The sequence below is a fragment of the Salvelinus fontinalis genome, chromosome 34 (assembly GCF_029448725.1).
Source record: "Salvelinus fontinalis isolate EN_2023a chromosome 34, ASM2944872v1, whole genome shotgun sequence".
Taxonomy (NCBI): Eukaryota; Metazoa; Chordata; class Actinopteri; order Salmoniformes; family Salmonidae; genus Salvelinus; species Salvelinus fontinalis.
In genome coordinates this window covers 38,585,260-38,597,598 of record NC_074698.1, presented here as the reverse complement: position 1 = coordinate 38,597,598, position 12,339 = coordinate 38,585,260, and positions in this window count along the sequence as shown.

Below are 12,339 nucleotides of genomic sequence, written 5' to 3'. Positions count from 1 at the left end.
TCCTTGTGGTGTCTGATGCTCTCCTCAGGTATTCACTGTAGAAATCAAATATATTTTCAGCTCTCCAAATCAGCTCAATAGTGAACACTCAGATTTCATAAAGTAGTATGCAAAATGTGTTTTGGTAAGTGAAATGTATCCCTTTTTCCCCCCCAAGATGTTTTGAGGGCTCTGAACACCACTATAGTGTTTTAAGTCGTAGCCTACAGTGACCACAAGTAGTGGACGTCAGCTCTTTTAGTATTTTTCCTGGGCTTCTAAAATATCACTATCAAATACTGTTTCATAAGTTATTTTGGTATGAGCACATTTGTCTTTATTGAGGTGGAAACAACCTGTTTGAAGAAGAGTTAGGAAGGTGTAGTTTTCCTCTGAAACACTGTTTCCAGAGGTATCATTATCATTATCTGGGAGCTTGTTATGAGGTTTATGTGTTTGTGTCCTAGTCTCTTCTTTAGGGTGAGGAATGTCTGTTTGCTCAGCCTCTGTTAACTGGTTATGTGGATGTGATGGGCCTAGGAGACTAGGAGAGGAACACTCTGTGTGAAGAATCTGGCATTGCTGTGAGGACCTCTACTCCTTCTCATCTGGTTACAAGCTGCCACTGCACATTCTGTCTTCTCTCTTGCTCTCTCGCTCTCTCTTTTCTCCCTCTCTTTTCTCCCTCCCTCTCTCTCTCTCTCTCTCTCTCGCTCTCTCTCTCGCTCTCTCTCTCGCTCTCTCTCTTTTCTCTCTCCCTCTCTCCCGCTCTCTCGCTCTCTCGCTCTCTCGCTCTCTCGCTCTCTCGCTCTCTCTCTCTCTCTCTCTCTCTCTCGCTCTCTCGCTCTCTCGCTCTCTCTCGCTCTCTGTCAAAACATTCTCACTGTCTATCTGACAGACATCAGAAGCACCATCTCTTTCTTTTTCTCCAAAGGAAAAACGTGTTTAACTGTTGCTAGTACTTTTGATTGAACCTAATGTACTTAAGTCAGACATTTGGAATGGACATAATTGTAGCATCCCTTGACCCTTGAACTTTAGCTCAACTGACCTGCCATCTTGGAACAGCCACACTTATTGCTTCAACATGTCCATGTATAGCCTAGCAGCTATCCCAATAGCTTCCCAGTGATTTGACTGATGGTCATGGTGGAGTGCTCTCATTTGTGGCAGGGGTCCAGTTGCTGTCTCAGTCAGTTGGCTGTCATTCCCAAGGTCACTTCCCCTCCAGATGCTACTAGCCCACACCTGATAGAAAACAGATACCCATATAGCCAATCAGTAGACTGGACAGACTGGCTCAGATGTCTTGTTTCTCTTTCTGTCTGTCGGTCTGTTTGTCTTGCTCTCGTTCTGTCTCCTTCTTTCTCTTTGTCTCTCTTTCCCTCTCCCTCTGCCTTCTCCCTCTCTTTCTTGTTCTCTAGCTCCCCCTCCCACTCTTTTCCTCTCTCTACCCCCTTCCCTTTCTCCATACATCTCACCCTCCATCCTCCTATTCCAAGCCTCTCTGTGCTCCCTGTCCAAACTTCTCTTTCAGACCCAAGCTAATCTCCTTCCTGGTTTCCATCCAGAATAAACTGGCAATTGGGAGTTTAATTGGGGGTAAAATGTAATACTTCCTATTAAATCACAATCATCCCACAGGTCAGCCCGGGTTTTATTTAGATAAATAGTCTGAGCTCTTATTTTGTAATCAGAAAACAGAGGTACAGTAATGCTCCTGGGTTGTGTTCATTTGGCACCAAATGGAAGAAAACGGGCCAAAACGGGAAGGTACTATCTGAACTTGTCCAATGACACACTTGTTTTAGTTTTCCGTTACACAAGGTTTCACTACAGTGTGCACTAATGAATACAACCATGGTGTATGTGGTGACTTCAGTCTGGTTTGGCTCCAAGCGCAACACATTGAGTGCGTCATCATATTCATTGTTATTCATTGATTGTTATGATCTGTTTCTAGATGGTTGATAACAGGGCTGTGGGGGAGAATGTCTCGTTACTCTACCATGTATTTCCATTGTTTCTCTGTTATTAAATCTCCATGCAGGCTGTTGGCTGTGATATAAACCACTAGCGAGAGGGGACACCTAGTGTGGGGCATGATGAGACACACACATGTACAAACATCCCCTATGACCTTCAAACTCCTCTCTGGACCTGGATACCAGTTCCACTGTGTGTTTTCATTGTTCCCCTCTAACCAGGGACAGATTTAGACCTGGATACCAGTTCCACTGTGTGTTTTCATTGTTCCCCTCTAACCAGGGACAGATTTAGACCTGGATACCAGTTCCACTGTGTGTTTTCATTGTTCCCCTCTAACCAGGGACAGATTTAGACCTGGATACCAGTTCCACTGTGTGTTTTCATTGTTCCCCTCTAACCAGGGACAGATTTAGACCTGGATGCCAGTTCCACTGTGTGTTTTCATTGTTCCCCTCTAACCAGGGACAGATTTAGACCTGGATACCAGTTCCACTGTGTGTTTTCATTGTTCCCCTCTAACCAGGGACAGATTTAGACCTGGATACCAGTTCCACTGTGTGTTTTCATTGTTCCCCTCTAACCAGGGACAGATTTAGACCTGGATGCCAGTTCCACTGTGTGTTTTCATTGTTCCCCTCTAACCAGGGACAGATTTAGACCTGGATGCCAGTTCCACTGTGTGTTTTCATTGTTCCCCTCTAACCAGGGACAGATTTAGACCTGGATACCAGTTCCACTGTGTGTTTTCATTGTTCCCCTCTAACCAGGGACAGATTTAGACCTGGATACCAGGTGAGTGTAATTAATGATCAGGTAGAACAGAGAACCAGCAGGCTTTGGACCTCGTAGGGTAAGAGTTGAATAGCCCTGCCCTATGGCCTTCATGACTGTTTAAATGAGTTGTAGCTTGATCGCTACCAGTTCTCTCTCTCTTCTGTTCTCATGGTGTATCGTTTTCTGGGTCTAACTCCTCAACATGGCATCACTTCAGGTCTAAATCCTCAACATGGCATCACTTCAGGTCTAACTCCTCAACATGGCATCACTTCAGGTCTAACTCCTCAACATGGCATCACTTCAGGTCTAACTCCCCAACATGGCATCACTTCAGGTCTAACTCCTCAAAATGGCATCACTTCAGGTCTAACTCCTCAACATGGCATCACTTCAGGTCTAACTTCCCAACATGGCATCACTTCAGGTCTAACTCCTCAACATGGCATCACTTCAGGTCTAACTCCTCAACATGGCATCACTTCAGGTCTAACTCCTCAACATGGCATCACTTCAGGTCTAACTCCTCAACATGGCATCACTTCAGGTCTAACTCCTCCACATGGCATCACTTCAGGTCTAACTCCTCAACATGGCATCACTTCAGGTCTAACTCCTCAACATGGCATCACTTCAGGTCTAACTCCTCAACATGGCATCACTTCAGGTCTAACTCCTCAACATGGCATCACTTCAGGTCTAACTCCTCAACATGGCATCACTTCAGGTCTAACTCCTCAACATGGCATCACTTCAGGTCTAACTCCTCAACATGGCATCACTTCAGGTCTAACTCCCCAACATGGCATCACTTCAGGTCTAACTCCTCAACATGGCATCACTTCAGGTCTAACTCCTCAACATGGCACTTAAGGGCGTACCTCTGGGTCATGTTCAGTAGGTACCAAATAGAAGAAAATGGTACAAAACAGAGTGATAAGGGGAGGTACTATCTGAGCATGTCCAATAAGAAATGCATTTATTTTCCCACGTTGCAAAACGATTTGCTACATCTGCCTTAATGAAGACAGCCCTGAGTCAGTAGGATAATGAACGTACTCTACCAAACCACACTACTGTGTTGATTCAGAAACCAATCCTGGAAACCAGAGTCAAATATCCTAGCAGTGTATTTATTGGGCCTGAGATTGAGATAAAGAGGGATTTGTCCTTTATTTATTTTTACCACGACTGCTTTTCATTTAATGTACTGTGCTTAATGGGTGTAATCCAAGCATCACGCTGGCTCCTCTCAGGTTGGCCGTGTTGTCACAGTTTGGAAGGACTGTTTGCTTTGGAACATCATGGTGTGGACTCTCTTTCTCTCTCTCTCTTTCTTTCTTTCTTTCTCTCTTTCTTTCTTTCTTTCTCTCTTTCTTTCTCTCGTTCTTTCTTTCTTTCTCTTGTTCTTTCTTTCTTTCTCTCGTTCTTTCTTTCTTTTTCTCGTTCTTTCTTTCTTTCTCTCGTTTTTTCTTTCTTTCTCTCGTTCTTTCTTTCTTTCTCTCGTTCTTTCTTTCTCTCTGCTCCAGTTAAGCTTTTGGGGAATAGAACTTGGATGAGGAATGATGGCGAAAAATGTTTGTCTCTTTCTTTCTTTGCCCCCCCCCTCTCTCTCTCTCCCCCCTTTCTCTCTCTCTCCGTTCCCCTCCCCCTCTCTCTCTCTCCGTCCCCCTCTCTTTCTCCATAAAGGTAATTATAAGGACTTTAATAGGACCTTCTGGTCTGGTTGTAATCAGTCAATTTTAAAATTGGACTCGATTACAACCAGCTTGTTCAGTAAAAACTGCATGGCGACATCATGGCGATTACCTGGGCTAGCTGTGTTTCCTGTCAGCTTCCTGTCACACACACACACACACGCGCGCTGGGTGAGGGGATTGTTGGTACAGGGTTAACTAGGGAGGTGCTAGTGGTGATGCGTAGTGCCTGCACTATATATTAGCTGGTCAATGTGCCATTCAGCTGACAGGGGGATCAGAGAGGGTCATCTGGTTACGATGCAGCAGGACTGAACTGACTCAACTCAGCCAGGCTTCTGGATTTCACCCTCTTAATTGTCTGCAGTCACTGGAATGTTCCGCTCCTCTCAGCACAAACACACTTGTCTTACACACACACACACACACACACACACACACACACACACACACACACACACACACACACACACACACACACACACACACACACACACACACACACACACACACACGGACGGACGGAGACAGGGGCACAGAGACACACAACCAGATGGCGACGGGCACAGACACACACACGAGCGGCCCCACCACACATCACCATATCATCATTCTAACCTCAGTACTATTATGTGTCTCCAGTCTGGACTGACTGATGATGAAAATAGAGTGTTTGACTAGACCGACCTCTGCTGCTGGTTGGACTAGTCTGGACACACACTCTTCCTCAGAGGCAGCAGTGCTGAGAGACTTCTCTGTCAGAGCTGTGTGTGTGTGGTGGGGGGGTTAAGTCTGGGGTTTGGGGGTGGGGGTCTCAGGTTGTGGTTTGGGTTTGGGTTTAGTTGGGTCTAAGTGTGATAGATGAAAGGGTCTTATAGAAGTGAGGGCCGGTGGTTGGTTGAAGGTTTGGGTTTGGGTTTAGTTGGGTCTGATAGATGTGTGATAGATGAAAGGGTCTTATAGAAGTGAGGGCCGGTGGTTGGTTGAAGGTTTGGGTTTGATTATGGGCCAAGTTGTGTGTTGAATGAAGGGGTCTTATAGAAGTCATGGTTGGGGTTGGGGGAAGTTGGAGTGGGGGTATTTTGGGCGGGGATTCCAGACCTCTCCTGGCCAGCTTTGAGGTGGGACTATGGGACTAGCCCTCTGGGCCTAGTCACTGTGTGTCTAATGTATGCTGGCCGGTGTCGTGGCTGAGACTGCGTGTCTAATGTATGCTGGTAGGTGTCGTGGCTGAGACTGTGTGTGTAATTAATGTATGCTGGTAGGTGTCGTGGCTGAGACTGTGGGTGTAATTAATGTATGCTGGTAGGTGTCGTGGCTGAGACTGTGGGTGTAATTAATGTATGCTGGTAGGTGTCGTGGCTGAGACTGTGGGTGTAATTAATGTATGCTGGTAGGTGTCGTGGCTGAGACTGTGTGTAATTTATGTATGCTGGTAGGTGTCGTGGCTGAGACTGTGTGTGTAATTACTTGGTGATTACCTGGACCTACCAATTGGTTTTGAATTATTGAAACCAAACGACATGATTTTAATGAAAAGTTTTTTAATTAACATGAAAAGGTGAATGTAAGAAGCTCTTATCATTTCAAATAGGCTCCATGTCATATTAAACAGCATATAAACCCTCTAAATAGGTCAGGAGACAGACAGGGAGCCTAACAAGGAACCAAAATGAATTATTTAGCCTGTATTATATCAATTATTTCAAGGCTACAGCTACAAAGAAATTGTGAAGCATTTGGGAGTGTGACACTGGCTGGTAGGGACATAAAGCTCTCAGCATTTAAACAACATTATGTTGTATTAAGTCATTATAGTCTATAAATTGCGCATACAGTCTCTTACTTACTTAGAATTAAATACAAATTCAATTAAAAATGCCTTATTAGGCTGTGCCTTTGAATTCATTTTTAGAAACATGAGTTTGTCCAGTCTGTTGCTTCAGGCTCGTGATGTTGTCTGGAGAGCCGGTCAGCAGCAGAGAACTTCCTCTCAGACCTTGCAGAGCCACTGGGGATGCCAAACACCTTCGGGACACTCTTGCCAGGCTGGGCACAGATGCAGAGTTGTTTTTATTACATTTCTATTGGTAGGCCTTAAGGTTTTTAGGCAAAATAACCCAAATAAAAGGGAATATGCCAGTATAGAAAATAGAACAAAAATGAACAGAACTTTTAAGAACTTTTATTTTTAGTTTGTCAATATTTTGCTAGAATGACACACTTAGTTATCTACCACCTCGTTCCTTTCTGTTAGCATGTGCAGGTAGTAAGTACACCATCATGCTTTAGGGATATGTGTCTTTTCAGATTCCACAATGATTCTTTAGTCGTGGACACTACATCACCACACTCCCTCTCTTCTTTAGTTGTGGACACTACATCACCACACTCCCTCTCTTCTTTAGTCGTGGACACTACATCACCGCACTCCCTCTCTTCTTTAGTTGTGGACACTACATCACCACACTCCCTCTCTTCTTTAGTTGTGGACACTACATCACCACACTCCCTCTCTTCTTTAGTCGTGGACACTACATCACCACACTCCCTCTCTTCTTTAGTTGTGGACACTACATCACCGCACTCCCTCTCTTCTTTAGTCGTGGACACTACATCACCGCACTCCCTCTCTTCTTTAGTCGTGGACACTACATCACCACACCACTCCCTCTCTTCTTTAGTTGTGGACACTACATCACCGCACTCCCTCTCTTCTTTAGTTGTGGACACTACATCACCGCACTCCCTCTCTTCTTTAGTCGTGGACACTACATCACCGCACTCCCTCTCTTCTTTAGTCGTGGACACTACATCACCGCACTCCCTCTCTTCTTTAGTCGTGGACACTACATCACCGCACTCCCTCTCTTCTTTAGTCGTGGACACTACATCACCGCACTCCCTCTCTTCTTTAGTCGTGGACACTACATCACCACACTCCCTCTCTTCTTTAGTCGTGGACAATACATCACCGCACTCCCTCTCTTCTTTAGTTGTGGACACTACATCACCGCACTCCCTCTCTTCTTTAGTCGTGGACACTACATCACCACACTCCCTCTCTTCTTTAGTTGTGGACACTACATCACCACACTCCCTCTCTTCTTTAGTCGTGGACACTACATCACCACACTCCCTCTCTTCTTTAGTTGTGGACACTACATCACCGCACTCCCTCTCTTCTTTAGTCGTGGACACTACATCACCGCACTCCCTCTCTTCTTTAGTCGTGGACACTACATCACCACACTCCCTCTCTTCTTTAGTTGTGGACACTACATCACCGCACTCCCTCTCTTCTTTAGTTGTGGACACTACATCACCGCACTCCCTCTTCTTTAGTCGTGGACACTACATCACCGCACTCCCTCTCTTCTTTAGTCGTGGACACTACATCACCACACTCCCTCTCTTCTTTAGTCGTGGACACTACATCACCACACTCCCTCTCTTCTTTAGTCGTGGACACTACATCACCGCACTCCCTCTTCTTTAGTTGTGGACACTACATCACCACACTCCCTCTCTTCTTTAGTTGTGGACACTACATCCCCGCACTCCCTCTCTTCTTTAGTTGTGGACACTACATCACCACACTCCCTCTCTTTTTTAGTCATGGACACTACATCACCGCACTCCCTCTCTTCTTTAGTCATGGACACTACATCACCGCACTCACTCTTCTTTAGTTGTGGACACTACATCACCACACACCCTCTCTTGCTATTGGTCCTCATCTTTGTAAGTCACCTTAATTTAGCACCTGTGTGTTTTAGCAGTTTATTTATGAAAATATTTAGTGAACTCTATGAGGGGGGTTAAGGGATTATAGCAGCACAGAAGGGTTTATAGCAGGGGGTTATAGCAGCACAGAAGTAGCCTACAGATGCATGCTGGGCTGGGCATGCACTGAGCTTGTGAAGTGAGCGCGACTGGAGTGGTACTGGAGTCAAATTGGAGTGGCTGAGAAGGCCAACGCTCCAGCCTTTGAGCATCTCACTCCTCGCTCCAGTCAAACTGGGCACTCTCCGCTCCTCTCATATACTCTGGTCTAATGTATGTTGTCCGGTGTCGTGCCTGAGACTGTGTGTCTAATGTATGTTGTCCGGTGTCGTGCCTGAGACTGTGTGTCTAATGTATGCTGGGTGGTGTCGTGTCTGAGACTGTGTGTCTAATGTATGTTGTCCGGTGTCGTGCCTGAGACTGTGTGTCTAATGTATGCTGGGCGGTGTCGTGTCTGAGACTGTGTGTCTAATGTATGCTGGGTGGTGTCGTGTCTGAGACTGTGTGTCTAATGTATGCTGGGCGGTGTCGTGTCTGAGACTGTGTGTCTAATGTATGCTGGGCAGTGTCGTGTCTGAGACTGTGTGTCTAATGTATGCTGGGCGGTGTCGTGCCTGAGACTGTGTGACTCAGTCGACATTGCGTTTGTGTGCGCCTTGTGTGTTAACTGGGGTCGGGCACCCGGTATAATCGATCCAAACTCCCATTAATCAGTCTGGATTGAGGCAGAGACCCTCTCTACAATAAAGTAGACCCTCTCTCTCTTCCATAAAGGAGAGAACAGTCCTCCCTCTGACATAAAGGAGAGAACAGTCCTCCCTCTGACATAAAGGAGAGAACAGTCCTCCCTCTGACATAAAGGAGAGAACAGTCCTCCCTCTGACATAAAGGAGAGAACAGTCCTCCCTCTGACATAAAGGAGAGAACAGTCCTCCCTCTGACATAAAGGAGAGAACAGTCCTCCCTCTGACATAAAGGAGAGAACAGTCCTCCCTCTTCCATAAAGGAGAGAACAGTCCTCCCTCTGACATAAAGGAGAGAACAGTCCTCCCTCTGACATAAAGGAGAGAACAGTCCTCCCTCTGACATAAAGGAGAGAACAGTCCTCCCTTCTTCCCCCTCTGCTTTTTATTTAACTTTTATTTAACTAGGCAAGTCAGTTAGAACAAATTCTTATTTTCAATGACAGCCTAGGAACAGTGGGTTAACTGCCTTGTTCAGGGACAGAACAACAGATTTTTACCTTGTCAGCTCGGTGATTTGATCCAGCAACCTTTCGGTTACTGGTTCAACGCTCTAACCACTAGGCTACCTGCCTCTAACCACTAGGCTACCTGCCTCTAACCACTATGCCTCTAACCACTAGGCTACCTGCCTCTAACCACTAGGCTACCTCTCTCTAACCACTAGGCTACCTGCCTCTAACCACTAGGCTACCTGCCTCTAACCACTAGGCTACCTGCCTCTAACCACTAGGCTACCTGCCTCTAACCACTAGGCTACCTGTCTCTAACCACTAGGCTACCTCTCTCAAACCACTAGGCTACCTCTCTCTAACCAGTAGGCTACCTCTCTCCAACCACTAGGCTACCTGCCTCTAACCACTAGGCTACCTCTCTCTAACCACTAGGCTACCTCTCTCTAACCACTAGGCTACCTCTCTCTAACCACTAGGCTACCTCTCTCTAACCACTAGGCTACCTCTCTCTAACCACTAGGCTACCTGCTGCTCGAATGATGAAATCAAACACAGATGAAGTGCTACTCTGAGGATCAGGGACAGATGCTCCAAACAAGAGCAGTTATGGAACAAGGCAGAAAAAGGAGAAAAGGTTGTGTTATTGTTTGGTCTGTTTTGGCCCAACAGTAGTTAGATCTTTTCTGGAGTTGTTGAAGGAGTTATTTTCTTCTTCTGTGAGCTAGTTTCTGACTGGTGGAGATCCACTGTTTGGTGGGGCTCCACTGTTTGGTGGAGAGTGGTTTACTCAGAAACTCACGGTTGTGGTCAAAAGGTTGGTGAGCAGATCGGAGCCGGTGAGCTCAAGGTTAGGTTTTATAAATCCCAGGTGGGGGGGTTGCGGTAGGGGGGGGGACCACGCGCTCCGTCAGAGGAACCTGAACTTGGAACGTGGTCCAGGCGTTCTGACAGTTGAAATGCGGTCCGTGAAGTATGGTAGTCATTTGGGATTTTAGCATACGGTCGGCTGGATGGGTGGGGGTTTAGGACAGGAATAGAGACGTCGACTCGGTGTGGGTTTATGGGCTTTTCAGTGGAAACTCGTGTGCCGATCCCGAAACTACCCCAACCTCCCCCTGCAGTGTCCTCCCCCCTCGGCCTTCCTCCTCTCCCCATGTGCTGGAGCAGGAGAGTGAAAAGTCCCATTTATTATTCCAGAGCATGAGTAAGCCTTCAAAAATGCCCCCTTCTTTTTTACCTGGCCATCTCTTCCTCCCTAACTCCCTCTCTTCCTCCGCCTGAATTCAGCTTCTGTCTGGGATTTAAATCAAGTCTCTTTTAGAGAAACAGTGTAATGGAGTCTTTCACCGCCGTTATAAAAATAAAGGGGAAATATGCGACCGGGCGGCTGGCAGGGTTAAATCGCTAATATAATTCTCCCAGGGGTTTGATTTTATCCCGCAGGTATTTGCGCAGCGTCCCTAGCATAAAGAAGGAGCTCTTTTGTGTGAACTTGCCACAGAAGGAAAAATAAGAAAAAGTCCCTCCCTCCCTCCCTCCCTCCCTCCCTCCCTCCTTTACCTTTGAGGCTATATTGTATTTGATGGTTTGGATGATGATTCCTCACAGATGGTGCAGTTGGAAGCATTGGTCTCATGGCAGCTATTATCCTGACGTGGCAGGTTAAAATGGCTTAATGCTGTGAAGGTAATTGGTTATAAATGACTCACACACTGGCTGGATCTGGAAGGCTGCTCTGGGCTCTCCTAGTAGGTCTGTGTCTGTTTCTTACTGTCTGGATCTGGGAGGCTGCTCTGGGCTCTCCTAGCAGGTCTGTGTCTGTTTCTTACTGTCTGGATCTGGGAGGATGCTCTGGGCTCTCCTAGCAGGTCTGTGTCTGTTTCTTACTGTCTGGATCTGGGAGGCTGCTCTGGGCTCTCCTAGTAGGTCTGTATCTGTTTCTTACTGTCTGGATCTGGGAGGCTGCTCTGGGCTCTCCTAGTAGGTCTGTGTCTGTCTCTTACTGTCTGGATCTGGGAGGCTGCTCTGGGCTCTCCTGGTAGGTCTGTTTCTTTCTTATCTAGTGATTGTATTTCTAGCTCCCGACTCCTCAGACTTTCCCCAACATGGCTGACGCAATTATTGATGGTGACACACCGTGACACGCAACAATTCACCAGGGGAATAGGATAAAAGCAGTCGGACTGCTCCATACTCTAATTCACATATAAGTGATTGTATTTAGTCATCCCACGTCTCTCCAATATAAATTAACCTTTAAACTCACAATCACTTTCACGCACCGTGCCATACTTATGGAATAGGTATTTTCTATCCTCTCCTCTGCTCCATCCCTAGTCCCTTTCAGCACTCTCCCTCTCTCCTCTTTCCTCCCTCTCCTCTTTCCTCCCTCTCTCCTCTCTCCTCCCTCTCTCTCCTCTCTCCTCCCTCTCTCTCCTCCCTCTCTCTCCTCTTTCCTCCCTCTCTCCCTCCTCTTTCCCCCCTCTCTCCCTCCTCTTTCCCCCCTCTCTCCTCTTTCCTCGCTCTCTCCTATTCTCTCCCCTGAGTGTGTATTTAGTAGCTGATCTGTGAGATCGATGTGAATAGGAGGGTTGGCAGAGAAGTTCTGAAGTGAAATCAGCACCAGGTCCTTATATACACACACACACACACACACACACACACACACACACACACACACACACACACACACACACACACACACAGACACAGACACAGACACAGACACAGGCACAGACACACAGACACTTATTCACAACACATGGACAAGACACACACACACAGACACACTTATTCACAACACATGGTCACGACACACACACACACACACACACATATTCACAACACATGGAGGCAATGCAAGGCGATACCATTAAACAGGCAAACAGGCCAGCCCAATGATGTATCAGTGCAAAG